This window comes from Lissotriton helveticus, chromosome 1_2, assembly GCF_964261635.1.
Source record: "Lissotriton helveticus chromosome 1_2, aLisHel1.1, whole genome shotgun sequence".
NCBI classification, from domain to species: Eukaryota; Metazoa; Chordata; class Amphibia; order Caudata; family Salamandridae; genus Lissotriton; species Lissotriton helveticus.
In genome coordinates this window covers 453,706,410-453,729,003 of record NC_136058.1, presented here as the reverse complement: position 1 = coordinate 453,729,003, position 22,594 = coordinate 453,706,410, and the positions used below count along the sequence as shown (strand labels likewise).

The 22,594-nt window shown below is 47.0% G+C and overlaps 1 long non-coding RNA gene across 4 annotated transcripts in view; it reads right to left on the bottom strand.

The window, feature by feature from the left end:
* Nucleotides 1–570: 570 nt before the first annotated feature.
* The window catches only part of LOC144808022 (uncharacterized), a 101,175-nt gene continuing 79,151 nt past the window's right edge, over nucleotides 571–22,594 (bottom strand). For 2 of the 4 annotated variants that reach the window (XR_013606573.1, XR_013606574.1), the window contains exon 5: nucleotides 571–644. This is a non-coding gene — a long non-coding RNA (uncharacterized LOC144808022). Of the gene's footprint in view, nucleotides 645–2,824; nucleotides 4,514–22,594 lie in introns of those variants that run through there. The other 2 variants (XR_013606575.1, XR_013606572.1) reach the window with 1 other exon arrangement.

The following is a 22,594-nucleotide window of genomic DNA, read 5'->3' as shown; positions in this document are numbered from 1 at the left end:
CTAGGTGGAACTCAGTCCCGTTTCTAGGTGATAGTGGGGGGACCCTTCAAACTGTGGCTACCCTCCGACTTGTGCCGTGCTGATAAAGCAATAGTGAATTTGAATAATTTATGATGAATTGAAATGAGAAAAAAGAAGAAGAGAGCGAGGTGCAGGATGTATTAAAGAAAATGAGAAAAAGCGACACAAGACTTTACCCTGTTCTGTGCACAAGCATTGTACTTAAACAAGTTGTGCTGGGCGTTGTGAACAGGCTGTCACCCCCTTTGTATGTAAATGAGCTTCTGTGATCAGACACCCCAGGCTCCCATCTCGTCTAGCGTGGATGATAATGTGAGCACTGTAAGGTAATCACAAACTAGGGCTTTATTGAGACACAATCGGCTTCCAGGTCTCACAGCTGTGGTTATGTAGTTCTGTATTATTTTTTTTATTTACTTTAATTTGCAGCAATTCTCCATGTTACTTTTTCTCAGTATTACGCTTCAGGTCGCTCATAGCTCTCCATCAGTTAAACGTGATGTTTGATGTAGGATTTGTTGTTAGTGTTCCTAGACCATGTTCCAATCCCTTTGTCCTCGATTTGTCGCATTGGGTTTTGTCCACACACTGGTCTCGGATGGGCCTTCTCAAGGTAGAAGGCGCTGTAATAGGAATAATAAATCAGACATATATGAAATTTTATGTACACAAATGTGTGCCTTTCAGTTATCAGGCACCACCAGACTCACATCTACACATGGAATTGAGCACCAGACTAAAGTGACTCCTCCCTGAATAAATATGTGCCTTCAGTAATCGGGCTGATGGTTCTACTGATGCTCACAGCAAATACAGTTTCTGGCATTGTGCGCATTGGCCTAAATTTTAGTTGCTATAGTTTCACGCAGTTCCGCGGATGCGCACCGCTTATAAGGTTTGTGGATATTGTGCACTGGACGCAGATCACTGAAGATCACCCTTTAGTAGTAACTAGGTCAAAACATCGTACATCATGCAAAATGTCACTGTCCCTCCCTTCTTGTTGACATCTCCAGAAGTTCCCCCTCTCGTGGAAGAAGGTTTCCACACATTATGCTCGTGTCTGTGGCACTTCCTTAAGTGCAGAGAGGAAAGCCTCATTGTTAATGCATTGTTTGGGCTCTGAGGGACAAGAATTCTTTGAACACCTTCCTGAACTCTCTGATAGTGACTCCGACACTCTTAATGAATACGTTGTGTAACACCCTTTGGTACCTTTAGATTTCTAAGAATGCCTTTTGGACTGACTTCTGCAGCTTCAGTTTTTTCAAAGGGCGATGAAGGGCATTCTTGGAGGCCTTCAGGATGTCAAGGTGTACCCAGATGGTGAGCTCATCTTTGGTGTGGATTTTGAGGAGCATAATGGGAGGCTGAGGTCAGTATTGAAGAAGTTACGCGATGCTGACTTCGCCCTTAGGGCTGACCAGTGCAAATTTCGTGTCAGAGAGATGGAGTACTTAGAGCATTTTGTGTCCTCTGCAGGCATCAAACCCAAAGACTCATTGCTAAACACCTTTTGTAATTTGCGAACCTCTTTGAACAAAGAAGAGTTTGTAGAGTTTCTGGGCATAGCTGAATTTTATCACTAGTTCGTTCTGAACTTTGCAGGGAAAAGCTTTTTTGAGGTCCCTCCTCTAGAAGGGAAGTACATTTGTTTGGTCCAAGTGTTGTGAGGAAGAGTTTGAGTGCATTAAGAAACATCAGAATGAAACACCTTGTCTAGGAAGTTTTGACCCCAAAGGTATCTTATCTCATGACTGATGCTAGCTTGAAGGGGTTAGGAGCAGTTCTTTTGCAGACAGTTGACGTGGAGGTTAAAATGATTCTTTTCTTCTCTAGGTCCTTGAGGGGTCCTGATGCAACTGTTCTTTGTGGAGTATGACGCTCTGGGTGTTTTCTGGGCGGTGCACAAGCTGAGAAAGGTTTTGTGGGGGAAAAGGTTCAGAATTCGTACTGACCACTGTTAGAAACGTGATCCCTGGCTGGCCAGGGCTTGCGCCAAAGTCAGTCAGAGACCACCACTCCTAAGTCAGGGCAAGGGAGTTGCACGCCAAGATAACCCCTGCTCACCCTCTAGGTAACGTGGCGCGAGCAGCAAGGCTAAACTTGGAGGCGATGTGAGTTAAGTATTTGCGCACTCACCCCAGCAAGTCAAGTCAAGTCAAGTCAAAATTTATATAGCGCACTACATACCCAGAGGGTCTCAAGGCGCTTGAGGAAGGTTTTTTTTTTAAAGTCTACCAAAATACGGTTTACCAATACATTTTCATTATTTTCTCTTTGGTATCTCATTATGCACATGTTAATAAACAGGTTCATGCATTATTAGCTAAATAGCATAAAAACACACTGAATTATTAACAATAATCTTTGAGATTTGGGTGACCAGATGGCCGGAAATCGAAAATCGCCTCGTATGGATTCAACTTCCATTTCGTGCACTTTCTTTGTGGGCCACATGCATAAGAATTGGTACAATAATGCATACGAATCTTAGCTAGAATCTGCAATTGAAATTAAGTCTTTAACTTATATGCTTCAAGAATTATAGGGCACATTCTGCTATGTATAATATCCTATCCATTTCAATGGGACGACCAGATGGCCGCAAATTGAAAATCGCGTCATATGGATTCATATTGCGTTGTATGTACCTTACGTGTAAGCCACATGCATTTAAAATGACACAATGTAGTAGGGTATGCTATAGAATGTGTTGCAGTTGGAAATCAAGCTCTATCTAGTATGGATCATGACTGATGACACAATATACGTGACTCATTTTGCAAAAAATGGAGGCAAATTTTATAAAACATGCGTTTAATCACTGAATGATTCTCACCACTTCTAAGCATGGCACAGGCATGACAATGACCACAGGGCAGTGGCATGATGGTAACTGTATGCTGCACTCAGAATTATGGATCCAGATTGTATGGTTTTAGAATTATGGGCCACAACGTAAGGCATATTTTTTCACACATGTGACGTTATTGAAAAACATCATACATTCAACTTCACATTTTGTAGCCAAAAGCATAAAGTGTTCTTCAACACACATGAAAGTGAAAAATAAAAACTTTTCCTGAAGATTACACTTGATTTGTACCTTGTCCCTATAAGCCACAAATATGAGAGTTACCACTATAAAGTGTAGATGTCTTAGCTACATACTGTGATTGAAATTAGGTCAGTACCTCATATGGTTCAAGATTTATAGTGCACCACATACTATGTAATATATCCTATCCATTTCAATGGGTGACCAGATGGCCGCAAATTAAAAATCGCCTCGTATGGATTCAAATTGCTTTGTATGCACCTTGTGTGTGAGCCACATGCATATCAAATGGCACACTGTAGTAGGCTATGTTATAGAATGTGTTGCAGTTGGAAATCAAGCTCTATCTAATATGGATCTTGACTGATGACACAACATACGTGACACATTTTGCAAAAGCTGGAGGAATTTTTAAAAAAATATGTGTTTAATCGCTGAAAGATTCACACCACTTTGAAGCTTTCCACATGCATGAAAATGAACACAGGACAGTGGCATCATGTTAGCTTAATGCTGCACTTTCAATTATGGATCCAGATTGTATGGTTTCAGAAGTATGGGACAAAATGTAAGGCATACTTTTTCGTACATGCGACGGTATTGAAAAACGTCATACATTCAACCTCAAATTTTGACAACTTTACAATACGCCACACACATAATAATTCACATGGGTAAGATGCACATCACTAGGAACAAAGTGCTGTTTAAATTATGTCTCTATAATGTACAGACTATGAATTATAGCCAAAAGTATAAAGTGTTCTACAACACACATGAAAGTGAAAAATAAAAACTTACCTGAAGGTTACACTTGATTTGTACCTTGTCCCTATAAGCCACAACCATGAGAGTTACCACTATGAATTGTAAATGTCTTAGCTACATACTGCAATTGATATTAAGTCAGTACATCATATGCTTCAAGAAATAGAGTGCACTACATCCTCTGTAGTATATCCTATCCATTTCAAAGGGTGACCAGATGGCCGCAAATTAAAAATTGCCTCGTATGGATTCAAATTGCTTTGTATGACTGTTTTCAGGTCCCTGTAGCCACCAGGACCCCATAATATATCTCAGATGATATAACAAGAGTGGCTAGGGCTCATTTCCAGCCTCCAGGTACATGTCTGACTCCTATTTGTGACATTTCGAGGTGTTTGGGATCAAACTCATTTTTCCCAATATAGGCCATAGAGCTCAGAGTCACATCACATTGAGCTCAGAGTCGCATCAAATTTCTAGTTCTGGACCTAAGGACCCCTTAGTATACCTCAGATGACATACCAGGAGTGTCTAAGACCCATTTCTGGCCTCCAGGGATGACTTTTTGAAGTTTTGGGGTTTAAGGGGGCATAGTCACTTCTTCCATCCAGGCTACGTTGCTCAAAATCGGGTACGATGTCAGGTTCTTCCCTTGGCTGGAAGCTGAAAAAAAAACTTCAGATAATAGCAAAGGTAGATAGATGAATATATCTCAGATGATATAACAAGAGTGGCTAGGGCTCATTTCCAGCCTCCAGGTACATGTCTGACTCCTATTTGTGACATTTCGAGGTGTTTGGTGTCAAATTCATTTTTTTCCATTATAGCTCCTAGATATCAGAGTCACATCAGATTTCTAGTTCTGGACCCAAGAAGACCACAGTATACCTCAGATGACATACCAAGAGTGTCTAAGATCCATTTCTGGCCTCCAGGGGTGACTTTTTGAAGTTTTTGGGTTTAAGGGGGCAAAGTGACTTTTTCCACCCAGCCAATGTTCTCAAAATCGGGTACGATATCAGGTGTTTCCCTTGGCTGGTAGCGGAAAAAAAACTTTATATAATATCAAAGTTATATATATCACATGAAAGCATCAGAGCTGACCTTTCTAACAAGTGTATTCATATCTTGCGCACTCAAACAGTGTCTCTGATATCCATTCTGAGCTATTTGGAAAATTAGCAAATCTTGTCAAAAAAAATTTTTGGACGATTTTTGCTAATTTTCAGTATCAACCCACCTGACTGTTTTTGGGTCCCTGTGGCCACTAGGACCCTATATTATATCTCAGGTGATATAGCAAGAGTGTCTAGGGCTCATTTCCAGCCTCCAGGTACATGTCTGAGTCCTATTTCAGACATTTTGAGGTGTTTGGTGTCAAATTCATTTTTTCCATTATAGGCCCTAGATATCAGAGTCACATCCCATTTCTAGTTCTGGACCCAAGAACAGCATAGTATACCTCAGATGACATACCAAGAGTGTCTAAGACCCATTTCTGGCCTCCAGGGGTGACTTTTTGAAGTTTTTGGGGTTAAGGGGGCAAAGTCACTTTTTCCACCCGAGGTCGTGGAACTCGGAGCTGGGTAAAAGTTTAGCTTGAGTGCCCTCCCCATGGAGGTCAAAAATGTTATTGCATCAAAATCATTTAAAAACTATATAGGTGTAATTGTAGTGCCCTGAATGCTATATGGCTGCATTTGCACCGTTCTATGTATTTACAAAATGAATTTCTAACACTTTTGAAGTCTCCATGAAGTGAAAAATGACTAAGTCCAAAAACTTCACTGGTGCATCAAAGTGGTCAAAAAAGGTCAACATTGGGTTAAAATTAACAAAACATAGTGCTGCAGTGGTCCAATAGCAGGCTAAAGACATAATGAATGACACAGAATGAACAGTTTTACTAAACACTTTGAAAATTCGATTTTCAATTTCAGGGGGACAAGGTCATGGAAGTCATGGAACTCCTAGCTGGGTAAAAGTTCAGCTTAAGGGCCCTCCCCATGGAGGTCAAAAATTTTATTACATCAAAATCTTTTAAAAACTATATAGGTGTAATTGCAGTGTCCTGAATGCTATGTAACTGCATTTGCACTGTTCTGTGTGCCTCCAAAATGAATTTCTAACACTTTTGAAGTCTCCATGAAGTGAAAAATGACGAAGTACAAAGACATCATTGGTGCATGAAAGTGTTTAAAAACGGTCACAAATGCATAAAAATGAAAAAAACAAAGTGCTACACTGGCCCAATAGCAAGCTAAACACACAATGAATGACCCAGAATGAATATATTTACAAATTACTTGGAAAATGCTATTTTAAATTTCAGGGGGACGAGGTCACAGAAGTCATGGAACTACGAGCGGGGTAAAAGTTCAAACTTTCCACCCCTCATGGAGGTCAAAATTTTTAATTCATCACAATCATTTAAAAACCATATAGGTGTGATTGGAGTGTCCTGATTGCTATATAGGTGCATTTGCACTGTCCTGTGGGCCTCCAAAGTGACTTTCTAACACTTTTGAAGTCTCCATGAAGCAAAAAGTGACTAAGTCCAAAGACCATTTGGAGCATCAAAGTGTTCAAAAACGGTCAAAAATGCATAAACACGAAAAAAAACAAGTGCTACAGTGGCCCAATAGCATGCTAAACACACAATGAATGACACAGAATGAATAGTTGTACACATTACTTTGAAAATGCAATTTTAAAATTCAAGGGACAAGGTCACGAAACTCATGGAACTCCGAGCGGGGTAAAAGTTCAACCTTTCCCCCCTTATGGAGGTCAAAATTTTAATACATCAAAATCATTTAAAAACTATATAGGTGTGATTGCAGTGTCTTGGATACATCCCACATGAATTTTAAACACATTAGGAGCATCTCTGATCAAAATAACCATAAAAATCCCAAAGCTGCATCAGTGCTTCAAAGTGCTCCAAAACGGTCAAAAATGGACGAAAATGAAAAATATTCTCCATATCTGAGTTTTTATAACATTCCTTAGATAATGTATATCTTGAATTAGTTTTAAATCCTTTTATTAAAAAGTTTCTTTTCTATGCTGCACTGGTGCAACGCCTCAAGTCTGAGAAGCTGCACCAGCTTTTAAAAGCCACATCGCCACCTCCGGTTCATTTGAACCCGCTTTATAGTAATACGAGGTATTGTGTGACTAAGCCGCGGTTACCCTCTGTTGGTGCCGTGGTATGTTCAAAATTATCGCATCCCGTTAGACACCTGAGTATCTGTCCCCGAGTGTGAAGGGCCATACCCGATGTGGCAGTTTTTCACTACCCTGATAAGTCTCTTAACGGGACCACCTTAAAGTACAACAGCGGTAGTCCGTTTTACATGGACTCCCTATTGAAGCTCTCTGCGAAGCTTGGCTCCAATAGCCTGAACCTCTTTTTCTTAAAATGTATGCACTCGCGGGTTCGACAGAAACAACACCTCCAACTTTACCCCGGTGGCCCCCCAGCTCCACGAAACTCACTAAACTTGCGGGCCACTGTAAATTAGACCACATCACTTGTTTAATAATATAAAGCTAGTTATGAAGCCTAAGGGTCTGAGTTATTTTGTGAATCTAGCCGAGTGATGTGTTTACTGATTTGTTTTGTTACCCACGATCTGGTCACGCACGAGATGAATTACAAAGCGACCTATACAGACTGATACCTACAGTATTGCCTCTTGCTTATAGCTCACCATACTTCACCAGGGCTTCGTGGATATAACCACTACTTTGTTTCCCAACAGGTATGAAATACGATGTCTGGGCTCCCTGTGCACCCACGGTCTCTGACACCTAGGAACTATATGACGCATGCTACCGTAGCCCTTAGAATAGGTGTACCTGCACCGCGATCAACAGATGTGTCCATTATTCTTTATTATTAGAGCATTGACGCACACAAGTGACTGCTTATTACTGTTTAACCAAGATTCCCCCCTATACATAGCCTTGCGGTGGAAGATCTAACCTGAAGCTTTACCCGCTGGATACTGTTGTTATCGGACCATTATACTTTTTAGGTGATTTTAGATCTGATGCTGCACCTTATACCAATTTGGTATTTTAATGTTTTATGTCCTTTAACTACTCATTTTATCCACATCACTCCCACTGAATGTCCCACACAGGAGAGTGCATGTACACAACTGTTATGGTGCCGATACAAGCTAGTGGAAAACTGCACTGGCATGCAACTCACACCCGATATACAGTCATTTGATGCGTTTTTACAATTCCTGTTGTGATTTGCTTTTCCTCTTTCCTTAACAGGTAATGACAGCTTAACACAGGCAATTCAAGGAAGAAGGGTAATATAGGGCACAGCCTTTTCAATCCCCTTTTTTCCAGTTGTTTATGGTTTTTATTCACACTAGTGTATACACATTATACATTAGGGACTTAGTGTAGACAGTTACTCCTTAGATACCAGCTAAATAGTTCCATTGGTCCTGAAGAATCGCTTGTTAATAAACGCCAGCGAGAAACATGTTGACCGGACAGTAGCACACTCTGGAGGGTCTCTGAAAACATAATATTCTAGTTCCACCCTCTAGAATTTTTTTTAATTAAAGCAGCGGACTGCCTGAATAAATCATTCATTGGTACCCCTAGCTTTATTTTAATCACCTGAAAATGTCTACTAGCTTACCAGGCCCCACACCCGCACTTCATCTATACGGCTGTTGGAAAAAGATCTCCGCCAAAGAGCCCCTCTTTGAGGTGTTGCCCGTTGGGTATTGCACCTCCGGCCCAACGAGGAGCATGCCCAAATGATGAAGCATGACACCTGCAAAGGCGTGTGAGGGCATTAAATCCAACAAAATGGATGCCCAGGGGTAATTCCTCTTTACCCTAACTACATCCTCCGCATCTCTTGACGCATATTTCCCCCCCCACCTCTCCAGGAAGAGCATCAGGATCGCCTACATGAAGAAGTGGCACGTCGGTCAGGAACGCAAAGTGAGGGCAAAGTGCAAGAGCAGCGCCCTAAGCATACTGATACTACGTACCGGCACAGAACTCTGTAAGCTACCCCCCGTCAGCTGCTGTGAGTGGGTGCAAGATGAAGGCCGTCCGCGGCACTGCGAGAGGGCTGTGTTGCAGTGCGCAAGAGTGGCAAGGGGAGGCCCCAACCCAGAGAGCCAGTGTGGGCAAGAACCCTGAATCCGCCGGGAAGGGGTGTACGGTGGCCCCATCAGATCAATTTCAAGGACGTCCTGGGAAGAGAGCCTACTACAGCTCCTGTTCTAGGAGAGACGTGCTGGGGTGAAAGCAGGGCCGCGCATGCAACACATGTGGTGAGACTCAGGTGTGCACCGTGAATAAAGAGCTGCCCACCAGGTGAGGAGGTTTGTGCCTGTGAGCGGCCACAGCTGCGAGTAAAACAGATCCTGGCCTACCGCTGTCTGATAGGGTTTTGGCCGTGGTGGAACAGAGTAAGAAGTGGCACGAGAACAGGGCTGCACTGGGTACCGAAACTGGCCCTGGCAAGCAGTTCAGCCGGCCCCCCTGGTGGGAAGAGAAGGGTGCAGCCAAGATGTTTCCTTGGCCCCTTTTCAGCCGATTTTGTTACTGGGGGCCGATATTGCCGGCCCTTGGTAATGAAAATATCGCTCCAGGGCCTACAACCGGCCCACACTCTGGCGGCCCACCGGGGAAACGCCCAGTGCCCGCTACGGCCAGTCCGGCGCTGCCTAGGAATGGGGGCTGCTGTGGTGGTCAGTAAAGGGGTGGGGAGCACGGCCAAAATCCATGGGGCAGAGGATTAAGCCAAATTAAAAGCACTGATGCCCCTAGGTCTGTAGTGATTTCATTTAGGAACCTGAATCAATATTACCCTTTTATGCCCTTACACGGCTATAATCAATAATATCCATATAACGGCATAAGAATCAGATACATATTTCAGTAAAATTGCCCTTGCAGTCCAAAGCACAGCAAACGCCACTTCCTTAGATTCCTAGAAAGCACAACGAGTTCTTTCAGCACACCAAACCTCCAGCAACCTGGGAAATCCCCACGTGCTTTGTTTTGATTTGTAATAGAACTCCTGAGAAGCACTGTAAGAATGGCCAGTTCTTGGTGACATCTTTATTGACGTCTTATGTCCAACCTTACGTCAAACCCGGCACCTTTCATGTATAAATATGCCAACGCTGCCTTAAGCAAACACACGGTGGTGAATTTCGGAGCCGAGCAGCTATCTACTTTTCCAAGAGCCCAGCAGATGCGAGAAGCCCACGGACGCTGCCCCTCCTCTTTGACGCGCTGAGAAAGACACTGTCTTTTCTCCTGCCGAGAAAATCCAGCCTCCGGCGTTTCCAGCCTACCCTTGCGGGTGACTGGGATATCGAGTCCTGAGAGAGAGATACCAGACCTCCTACAGTCTATTCCCAAGGTACGGAGCTGACTAAACCCTTAGAGAGAATTCTTGAGTCAGATTCTTGGCAAAACCTACTTAACTCAAACTACTACTTATTTACTCCTTCCCAGTATTAGGCTTAGGTCAGGTACACAGGGGTAGGCGTATTTAGAAGCACCAGTTGAGCACATTAGCTAATGTATATATGTATGTATATATTTTATCCCTTTTAAAGTATTTTATGGCTAAGAAACCACATCAATGCTTTAACATAATACTCCTGGTACTGTACGCACTTTACTTTATAATAAGTATTGCAATTGTGGCAATTCATTTCTCTTGCATGAGAAGGAAGACTGCTCAATAAATAATATCTTTTATTGAAAAACGCCCGTCTCTCCATTTTCTGCACCCTGGTGAAACTAAGAACGCACCACTGACTGAGTGAAATAATTGTCTATTGTTTTCACACGACTCTAGAGATTTACTCTTATTCTGAGGGAGCAAAGTTGTCATGTTTATGCGGTTGTCGGAAGCTGAATCCCTTCTTGTCTGAGCCAGGGAAGCTGATCCCTTCCTATTCAGTCAAGAAAGTTTCCAGTGACCTCTGAGGTAGCTAGCGCAAACCTAAATTAAGTCTAACATAGTCAGTAGAGACCTAGAAGACTTCAGTCCTACGTCTACACTGCTGTTTATGTTATTCCAATGCGCAGGGCCTATAGGGAAAATAGGAACTACACTACATGGCGCCCAACGTTTGGTAAGGCAATAAAACTAACGCAAGACGTTAGAGTAACTCAGTCGTGCTTTTTCACACAGACCCTTTTGCCCGTAAATTCTCCAATAGACGTCTGGAGTGGGTGAAAGGTTAAAATCCGCCGGAACCTAGTAGGAAGAGATTCCTATGTAAAGTTTTTGGTTTAGTCAACGTTGAAGGATACAGTGTTCCAAAATATTGTGCACCTAATCTTTTGTCTCCTTGAGAACTAGATCTACAACAGAAAAGCACTTGTGACAGAAAATGCCAGATAGTGAAGATGAAAGAGAAGCAGCTAAATTAGCAGCTCAACTATTAGAGGAGGACACAAGTCTCCTACAGAATGACAGGAATGCTATTATCATTCCGGTCAACATAAGAAAAAGTATAACTCTAAAACTTATAGAAAACGGACTGACAGCACGAGGTGGTACAGTCATTTTTGTGATAGAGGCACACGAATATCGGCAGACAGAGGTATTCTATTCATTGTAATTGTAATTGTAATTGTAAAGGGATTTATAAAGCGCATGGTTGCCTGTGAGCGTCCCAGCGCTAACAGAAGATCCGGATGGATCAGACGAGAACAGGAAAAGATGGTTACGGGAACAGCCAGGTCTTCAGAAGCTTTCGGAAGGACAGAAGATTGTGTTGGGCACGTAGGTCGGGCGGGAGGGCGTTCCACAACTTGGACGCGTGATAGGAAAAACGTGCGTGCTTTCTTGATCCTAGGTATCTGAGTTAGATGGGCATTAGAGGATCGGAGAGTTCTGAACGTGGTATGCGGGACAACAAGGTCCTTGAGGATCGGCGGGGCTTTTCCATGAAGGATTTTGTGGGTTAGGCACAGGCACAGGGCCTTAAACTGCACCCTTTGCACCCCGGGCAGCCAATGTAATGCTCTGATCGCAGGTTTAGCCGTGCAGCGGGTCTTAGTGTCAGTAAGAATCCGGGCCGCAGCGTTTTGCACAACCTGTAGCCTGGCGGTAACTTTCTTCGGTGCGCCGAGATACAGGGCATTTCCGTAGTCCAATCTGGACAGGATAAGGCCCTGTAAGAGGAGCTTTCTTGACTGGAACGGGAGGAGGGGGAGGATCTTACGGGTAGTGCGTAGTAGACCAAAGCAGGTTCCTGCCGTTTTCCTTGCCTGGGTGTTTAGGGTGAGGTTGTGATCGAGCCAAATCCCCAAGCTTTTGATGTCAGCTTTGGGGGCGGACCCATGCACGGGGACCACAAAGACTCCGGGCAAAAGTGGGACTGATTGCCCATCACCATTATCTCCGTTTTGTCGCCGGTGAGTTTTATTATTTATTTATTTATTTATTTATTTATTTATAGTTTTGTAGAGCGCGTAGTCACCCAATGGGTATCCCAGCGCTGAACCTTGTTACTCACTAAGGGGTGTAGTCAGGGGAATGCCAGATTAGGGAAAGAGTAGGGTTTTGAGTGCTTTTCTGAACCGAAGGAGGTTGGGTTCTGTTCTGAGGCTCAGAGGGAGAGCATTCCACTTCTTGCCAGTGTTAACCGAGAAGCGGCGACCACCTATCCGGGCCTTTTTCACCTTAGGGATCGTGATGAGGTTTCCATGCTCCGAGCGAAGCGCTCTCGTGGGTCTGTAGGGACTGATCCAGTTGTTAAGTATGGGCGGGCCGGTATTGTGGAGAACCTTGTGGGCAAGACAGAGGGCCTTGAAAGCGACCCTTTCCCTAATAGGGAGCCAGTGCAACTTCCTAAGTGCGGGCTTGGCAGATGATCTGGCCGGGGTGTTAGTTAGGAGTCGGGCTGCGGCGTTTTGGGCTTTTTGCAGGGTATGAAGGGTGGATTCAGGGGCGCCCAGGTAGATGGCATTGCTGTAGTCCAGCCTGGATAAAATTAGGCCCTGGATCAGCATAAGACGCGACTGGAAAGGTAGTAGTGGAATTACCTTCCTGCAAGACTTAAGTAGACCGTAGCATATGCCGGCTGTCTTTCTTGCCTGGGTCCCAAAGGTAAGGTCCGTCTCAAGCCACACTCCGAGACTTTTTACCTCCTTCTTGGGGGTGGGGGGTTCCCCCATGCAGGCGGGCCAGATGTTAGGGGGGAGGCTCATAGTTTTTTGTCCTAGGAGCAGGATCTCCGTTTTGGAGCCGTTTAGCTTCAAAGCGGAGTCGCTCATCCACTTATGTACGCTGGAGAGGCAGTCGTGGAGGTTGGAGGGCTCAAGCTTGGGGTGGGAGAGTGTCACCACCAGTTGTGTATCGTCAGCATAGCTGACGATAGTGACTCCAAAGGGTGAGACAAGTTCCTCCAGTGGGGCCATGTAAACGTTAAACAACGTAGGGCTCAGGGAAGAGCCCTGAGGCACGCCGCACTGGAGGGGGATGGAGGGGGAGCGGCTTTCGCCTTCCCATACTTGGTAGGAGCGTCGGGAGAGAAAAGACGATAGCCACTTCAGTGCTCTGCCCTTGACCCCGATATTCTCGAGACGGTGGGTTAGGACCTGGTGACTAACCGTGTCAAAGGCCGCACTTAGGTCTAGGAGGACCACTGCCACTGATCCTCCTGTATCGATGATTTCCCTAGTTCTTTCTACGGCTACGAGGAGGGCAGTGTCCGTGCCCTGACCTGGTCTGAAGCCTGTCTGTGAGTCGTTGAGGAGATGGTTTGACTCAAGATAGTGGGACAGCTTTTTGTTCGCGAGTTTCTCGGCGACTTTACCTATCCACGGGAGGAGTGAGATAGGTCTGTAGTTGGACAGGTCTGTGGGGTCGAGCGACGGTTTCTTAAGGAGCGCTTTGACGGCAGCTTCCTTCCAGTTGGAAGGGACCTCTCCCTGTTCCAACGAGGTGTTAATCAGGACTGTCAGTTGGGGAACTATGGTCTGCGTGATGTTTTTGGCGAAGCGTATGGGGACAGGGTCGCTAGGGGCTCCGCTCTTGGTTGAAGTGAGTATGACCCTTACTTCCTGTTCTGTAACTGGGCCAAGTGACTCCAAAAAGGGTTTGTTGGCGGAGGACAATGGCTCCTTGACTCTCTCTGAGGGGTCAGAGTTGGCAGGCGGGAGGGAGGTGAGAATTTTATTAATTTTATCGTGGAAGAAATTGGCCAGCTTAGCACATTTTTCCTCAGCGGCTTTGGGGTCCATGGGTTTCTGAGGGGGGTCCGGGACATGAAGGAGTTCTTTGAGAATAGAAAAGGTCTCCTTGGATGAACTAGAGGAGTCTTTTATTCTTTCCTCATAGTAAGTCCTTTTGGCGTCTTGTAGGGCTCGTTTGTATGCTTTCATGGAGTAGTGGTATGCACTTTTCTCTTCTGTTGATTTGGTTTTTCTCCATGTGCGTTCTGCCTTTTTGCATTGTTTTTTCAGAGCGGTAAGGGCGGGTGTGTACCAGGGAGCGGGGCTAAGTCTTTTGACGTGTTTGAGCGTGCTGGTCAATGGAATGGAGCTATCTAGGGGTCGGACTAGCCAGTCCATGAATTCTCTGTCCGCGGTGTTTGGGTCCGTGGACAAGGGGGCGATGGTATCGCGTAATTTAGTTTCCCATTCCTCAGGTAGTAACTTGTGCCAACGTCTGGCTAGTATCCTTGTTTTATGTTTGAGCGCTGGTGTCATTTCGAGTGACCAGTGCATGAGGATCAGCATATGGTCTGTCCAAGGTAGGGGAGTGGGGTCTTGGGCGTACAGGTTCCCGATGTTGGAGAATATGGGGTCCAGGAGTTGACCTTTCTCATGAGTGGCTTTGGGGTTTTGCAGATGGAGGTCAGCTGTAGCGAGGTCAGCGAGCAGGTTTGCTGCGGCATTGTCCGTGGGGTCCAGAAAGTGCATGTTAAGGTCCCCTAAGAGGAGGAAGTTAGAAACTGAGATAGTCTTGAGTAAGATGTGGTCCATCAAAGTATTGGTGAATTCGCCTAGAGTGCCAGGTGGCCGGTACACCAACAGCCCCGAAAGGGAGGTAGATGGTGAGATCTGGATTATGAAGTGGCAGTTCTCGCAATCTTTGACAGTTCCGGACTCGATTCTACATTTAAGGTGGTTTTTGTAGAGTATGGCTAATCCGCCACCTCTGCCGATTGGTCTATTTAAGCAGCATATTTGGTAACCGGGGGGTGTTGCGTTAGCCACATCGAAGTCACTGTGCGGGGTCAACCAAGTTTCCGTCAGAAACAGTAAATCCAGCATGGAGTCCTGGATGAGGATGTTGATTTCGTGGGCATGTTTAACTAAGGATCTGCAATTCAGAAGGCCGAACCGGAGTCCCTGCTGGCGTTCCGTTTCCTCGGGTCTGCTGCAGAGGGTGCATCCTATAAAGGGGGTGTCTTCCTTGTGGACGTATTTGCACTGGCGATGTTTTTCCAGGTTCCAGGCAAGCAGTGAACCTCTGGTGTATGAGATGCGGTTTTGCGGATTGGGCATAGTGGCTGGGCCTAAGGCCGTCTGGGCCCGGACGGGCCCAGACGGGCTTGCCTTTGGCGCGCCTTCGGCGCGCTGCCGGCGCGCCCGCTGCGCCCGTCCGCTGCGCGTCCGGTGATTGCACATCTTTTATGGGTAAGGACAGGGGCGGGTGGGCGTGGCCTCAGAGTGGGCGTGGCCTCTCTCCCTCGCCGTCAATGGCGGCAGAATTGTTTGTTTCCTGCGTTTAAAGTTGCAGCGAAGGGGTCGCTGTTTCGGCGATTCTGGCCCCGCTCCAGAGGTGGTAGACGGGTGAGTGAGTTTTAAAAAGTACAAGAATATGAGCGAGTTGTGACACAAAATACAATTTTAAAATAAAGTGATGGTCTCCCGGCTTCCGCCTCAGGAGATGGCAAGATTCTAATATCGTGGCGCTGAAGGCAGCGTTTTTATGCCGTGATCGGCGGGTGGGCGTGGCCTCAGAGTGGGCGTGGCCTCTCTCCCTCGCCGTCAATGGCGGCAGAATTGTTTGTTTCCTGCGTTTAAAGTTGCAGCGAAGGGGTCGCTGTTTCGGCGATTCTGGCCCCGCTCCAGAGGTGGTAGACGGGTGAGTGAGTTTTAAAAAGTACAAGAATATGAGCGAGTTGTGACACAAAATACAATTTTAAAATAAAGTGATGGTCTCCCGGCTTCCGCCTCAGGAGATGGCAAGATTATAGGTGGGATGAGTTCATCCAGCTGACTATGTCTCCCAGGCAGGAGTACAGATCGACGGAGATATTTTCTTGCCGGCTGAGGGAGACAACCAGCTGGGTGTCATCCGCGTAGGTCAGGAGTTTGATTCCATACGGGATGACAATTTTTTCAAGGGGCGCCATATACACGTTGAAGAGTGTCGGGCTCAATGACGAGCCCTGAGGCACTCCGCAACGTATAGGGGTCTCCCTGGAGATGAAGTCGCCTTCCGCCACCTGGAAAGAGCAGTTGTGGAGATAGGATTTTAGCCAAGACAGGGCAGACCCTGAGATACCAAGGTCTCTGAGCCGCTGAGCCAGGATGAGATGGTTTACGGTGTCGAATGCCGCGCTGAGGTCCAGGAGGATCACTGCCACCGATCCTCCTGCATCGATGATCTTCCTGGCCTCTTCGACAACTGCTACCATCGCTGTTTCCGTATCCTGGCCCGGGCGAAAGCCTGTCTGAGAAGGTTTTAACAGTTCGTTGGTTTCCAGGTAGTTCGACAGCTGACCGTTGATTAATTTTTCAGCCATCTTGATGATGCAAGGAAGGAGGGAGATCGGCCTGAAGTTGGCCAGATTACTGGGGTCAAGGTTGGGTTTTTTGATTAAGGCTTTGACTACCGCCTTCTTCCAGCTGGGCGGAACCGTTCCGTTTTCTAGAGAGGTGTTTATCAGGTTCACCATTGGTGCAAGGATGGTAGGAGCAACCTGTTTTAGATGTTTGACTGGTGCTGGATCATGTGGGGACCCACTTTTGAGAGATTGAAGGATGGGCCCTAGGGTATCTTTACTGATGGGAGAGAACATATCAAGTTCTATATTCAGGTTCTGGAACTGCAACGAGTGGGGAGGTGGGGGGTCCACAGGGGAAAGAGGGGGGAGATGTAGGAGGATGTTTTGTATTTTTTGGTCAAAAAACGTGGCTAACTCATTACAATGATTGTCCAAGAGATTATGCGTGCATGTTGGTTCTGGGGTTTTTAAGAGTTTTTTCAGCTGCAGATCCACGAGGAGAATCACCCGACATTGCCTTTCATCACTGTGTCTTCGCTCCTCGCTATTACCTGGCTTGACGTGCTCACTTGCTCAGCACTCCATTTTTTTCCTGATGTTCGTAGGAGTGAGGCTGGCACATCGGCGGAGACTTTGGAGAGTGTGCTTTACTACGGTCATCGCAAAGGCTCTGGAGCAGTTGGAAACAAGGAAAAAAGCGATTGAAGACAGAATCTCCACCCACGCACACAACAGCAAGGAACTCTTCAGCATCATCAAGGAGTTCGCCCAACCCACCAGCGAGTCTACCGACATCCCTCCCTCACAAGACCTCTGCGACAAACTCAGCACCTTTTCCACCACAAAATCAAGAGCATCTACGACAACTTCGACGAAGACAACCAACACACTGAACCCTCACCAACCACCCCCGACTCCCGGAAACCAGCGATTTATGACTGGACAGCCCTCACCACCAAAGACACACTGAAGACAATGAAGTCAATCCACTCAGGGGCCCCCACGGACCCCATCCCCCACCACATCTTCAACAGAGCCGCTGACACCATCGCACCCATGCTCTGCCACACCATCAACCACTCCCTGGTGACCGCCTCGTTCCCCGACGACTGGAAACACGCCGAGGTCAACCCCCTCCTGAAGAAACCCTCAGCGGACCCCACCGACCTCAAAAACTACAGATCCATCTCCCTGCTCCCTTTCCCAGTGAAAGTCATCGAGAAAGTCATCAACAGCCAACTCGCCACATTCATTGAAGAACACCGCCGCAACAGACGACATCCGCACCCTACTGGACAAAGGAGAAACAGTAGCCCACATCCTCCTAGACCTATCAGCGGCGTTCAACACAGTCACAGACACAGTCTCCCACCGCACCCTAATACGCAGACTCTACGACGCAGGAATCCAGGACAAGGCCCTCGACTGGATCTGCTCCTTCCTCTCCGGCAGGACGCAACGGGTCAGACTCCCCCCTTTCCTCTCAGACCCCACACCTACCAACTGCGGAGTCCCCCAGGGCTCCTCCCTCAGCCCGACGCGCTTCAACGTCTACATGGCTCCACTTGCCCCCATCGTCAGAACCTACGGACTCAACATCGTGTCATACGCAGACGACACCCAGCTCATCCTCTCCCTATCCAACGAGCCCAACACCTCCAGATGCAACTTTCAAGAAGGCATGGAAGCCGTCGCCAAATGGATGAAAAACAGCTGCCTACAACTAAACACCAACCAAACAGAAGTACTCATCATGGGCCCAAACCCCGACGCCTGGAGCGACACCTGGTGGCCCACCGCCCTCGGAAACCCGCCAACCCCCACAGACCACGCACGCAACCTGGGAATCATCCTGGACTCCGAGCTCAAAATGGACCGCCAGATCAACTCTGTCTCATCTTCCTGCTTCCACACCCTCCGCCTCCTTTGTAAGACCTTCAAATGGATCCCCCTCGAACACCGAAAGACAGTCACTCACGCCCTGGTCACCAGCAGACTCGACTACGGCAACGCACTCTACGCCGGAATAAATAAAAACCTCATCCGCAAGCTACAGAACATCCAGAACGCCGCCGCAAGACTGGTCCTCAACCTGCCAAAACACTGCCACATCTCCCAGCACGGGCGCACACTCAACTGGCTCCCTGTCGAGGCGAGAATCACCTTTAAGATGCTCACCCACGCACACAAGGCCCTCCACGGCACCGGACCAGCATACCTGAACAGCCGACTCAAATTCCGCTCACCCCAAAGGACCCTACGATCAGCCCAGCTCTCCTACGCCGAGGTCCCCCGCACCAGAAAGACCAGATCGGGAGGCCGCTCCTTCTCCTTCCTTGCGGCCAAAGCATGGAACCCCCTTCCGCTCCACCTCAGACAGACAACATCGCTCCCCATCTTCGCAAGAAACCTCAAAACCTGGCTCTTCGACAGACCCCCCTCCTTGATGGAATGGAACCTGCACCCTCCCACCCCTAGCGCCTTGAGACCCTTACGGGTGAGTAGTTGCACTTTAACAAACCCCTGATTGATTGATGGTTGGTGCGGGATTCTGTTCAAAGGCTCCTCGCTGCGCCTGTGTTGCCTGTGGTGCCCGAGGTGCCACTTAGTGTCGCTAATAGCAGAGTCAGTGGGAGCAGTGCTCTGGAAGGCCCAGAGATGCCTCCGAAGGAATTGTCAGCAGCAGCAGCAAGGGCAGCTGCCGCAGCTGCGGCCCGCAAGGCCCGTGTGGAGGGGGCAGCGGAGGCGACAGGGGCAGCAGAGGCAGCAGAGGGAGCAGCAGGGGGGGTGGTATTTGGGACCCCCCTCCACGCTCACCGGATCTAGGGAAGCTGCTCTCCCCTAACCCTAATCATGACCCGATAACACCACCATTGCCACCAAAGGGAGGGGTGGAGCCCCCTCCAAAGACCGTCCAGTGGGAACTTCAGTAGTGGAGCTCCTGCAGAGGGTGAGGGCGTCCAAAGATTCACCCAAAGACTCTGTCAAAAACACGGATTCGGTACTGGACAGCTGTGCAGAGATCACGGAAGATACCCCCCTGGCCGAGGAGGTAAGCCAGGTTGTCACGAAGGTTGTTACGAAGGGGGATATTCTGCAAGATGTGGCTATGTCTCCCTCCCCCCACCCTATTCCAGGGGGCCCAGAGACCCTAGTATCCTCAGGAACCCCACATAACGTCAGGGTCCGTGACTGTATTAGTCGAAAGCAAAGAATCTGATAGCCCCATTCAGCTGAGTACTGTGCCCGTCCAGGATAATAATGATAAAATGGTGGTTGGTGTGGAATTAGGGGGGCTCCCCCAAAGCTCAGATAAGCCGGATAATTTTGATATGCAGGGTAAACATGATAAATGTGCTGATAAATCTGTTGCGTCCCTGAATGCTAGCCTCCACAAGGTGCGACCAGACCCGGTGCTGAGCACACTCTCTAAATCATCTAAATCATCTAGAGGGGGCTGTCAAATGAATGAACAAAAGACTAAGGAAAGGGGAGAGCAAGAGCAATAGGAGCAGGAGGAGCAGAATGGGGAAAAAGTGGAGAAAGAGCCTAGCGACTGTTTCTATTCTCTTTCTGAGGGAGCCGAATGGTCTGATGATGGAACAAGCGCGTCACTAGGAGGGAGCAGTGCTGATTCAAATGGAACTAGGCAAGACAGCCGGAAGACCCAAGCAGGAATGAGGAAAATTCAGGGCATTGTCAGCAAGCTATCAAAGGCATTTTCCAATCTGGGGGACAGAGTTTCGAACTTGGAGGAGAGGGTTGTTAGTACTGAAGCTGATGCGTCCAAGGCTTCATCCATGGCAGAGGCACATTCGGAACAGATCAGGGATGTTCAATGGAAACTTGAAGAGTCAGAAAACAGGCAGAGATGTAACAATCTTCGTGTATTGGGAATTCAAGAGGGTCTTGAAGGGTCCGACCCCAGAAGATATGTAATTGACCTCTTGAAAGGGGCCTTTCCTGAACTGTCGGAATGAAACTGGTCATTGGAAATCCAAAGGGCACACGGCATTCCGTTGAAACCTTAGACACCGGCTAAGGTCGGGGAGAAACCCCAGGCCCTACTCGTCTTTTTTGGCAACTTTCTCTTGCGGCAGGCAATATATGAAAAGGCGAGGCCAGACGCCAAAAGATCAGTTGGTGGGGTCTCCTTCTTTGTCCGCCCTGATTTTTGCCATGTAACAGTGGAGAGACGTTGGCGGCTAAGACAGCTCATCAAACCATTTCAGGACAAAAAATTACAGGTGTTCTTGATCAACCCAGCCCAATTGAAAGTTATAAATAATGGTTCTGTTCTATATTTCTCATCAGAGATTAAGGCTAAAGAATATCTGGACACATTGGACAATTAGGAGGCTCCCCTATTGTTGTAAGTCCTGGCAAAAAGGAGGGTGCAAGCTCTAGTAAGTTTGAGAGCTGTCGGTTCTTTGGTACAATGAGCACTGATAGATATGTAAGTCTGACAAGCATCAGAGGAGGATGAGGGTATGGGGGGGCACGCGGGGTGGTGAAATGTGAAATGAGGTCTATGTTTGCAATATCTGTATTATGGACAGCTAGTCATGGGGCTGGTGGGGACAGCGAACGGAACTCCCTAGTAAGTAAATGTTTGACTAGGGCTCTCTTCCCAGTGCGAGGCAGGACCTGTCAATCTTGTTCATTTATTCATGATAAATAAGGGTCACGCTAAGGTTATTTGTGCATGGTAAGTTAGCCACTGTCCACTCTCGCAGTGTACATCATATGCTCAGACATTTGTCTGAGAGTCCCAATGGGGTGGAAGGGGGTTCTAGGGGTTTCAGGGGGAGTGGGAGGGAATGTGGGGGTGGGGGTGGCGGAAGGGTACAAGGTGTGGTGGACGGTTCTATTAAAGGAAGAAAAAAGGTTACCGGGTACGTAGGCCTTGACAGTGTGGCCACTATGCTTCTTGGATCAGCCCTATACAGTTGTGCAAAAAGGCAGGTATGAGTATTTTTGTTGAACGTAGCAATGGGGAAGCTTAAGATATGCACTATTAATGTGGGTGGGCTGAATGATTGGTCCAAGAGGCAAAAACAGGGATTCCTAGCGAAATCTCATCAGGTAGATATAATTTGTCTACAAGAAACCCACCTACCATGGGCCAAAAAACACTTATTAAGTTTGAAAGGTTTTGATTTACTGGTTTGCTCCACCCAGACATCTAATATAAGGGGGTGGCCATACTGGGGAAATCATCTCTGGGGGCATTGATCACTCGCTAGCAGATTCTGGGGGGCGCTGGGCAATTACCAAATTGAAAATTGGGCTCACGCTGTATGTAATTTATGGATCTAACCAAGATGACCCAGAAGTATTTAATGAGCTGGAAATAGAATTATGCAAAAACCACAGTTGATGGACAGAATGCAGAACAATGTCATACATTCACCCCAGTACAGAGATCTGTCCCTAAATCCATCGTTTTTTTGCACTCCACACCACCCCAGTTCAGACATGGCCATATGCAAATCAGCCTTGACCCCGTGCCTCATGGGAACAGTCCAGCCCGAACTGCCAAGCCATGTCTTTCCTGGACCGGAATCAAGCATCCTAGGACCGGTTTCTGGCTATCATCCGTCTTCAGCCAGGATAGCTTGACTCCAGTGGTGTGGAGAGCATGTGACTCACGTCTGAGCATACCCACATATTTAATGAGTTGGAAATAGAATTAGCAAATTGGACCCCACCTCTCATTTTCTGCGGAGATCCTAATATTTCTGCTGATCTTAGGGGTAGGGACGGGTCTAGAATGTTTAAGGGCAGAAAGCCCAGGGTGTTTAAAGCTCTGTACTCCTTGGTTGACTCGCATAGCTTAATTGATGTTTGGGGACATAAAGAGAAACATGACCCAGGTTATACATATTTTTCACACCCACATAAGAAATATTCTAAGCTTGAATATTTTTTTATTTCATCATCAGAAATGTTGAGGGTGTGGACCAAAAAGCTTCCGAAA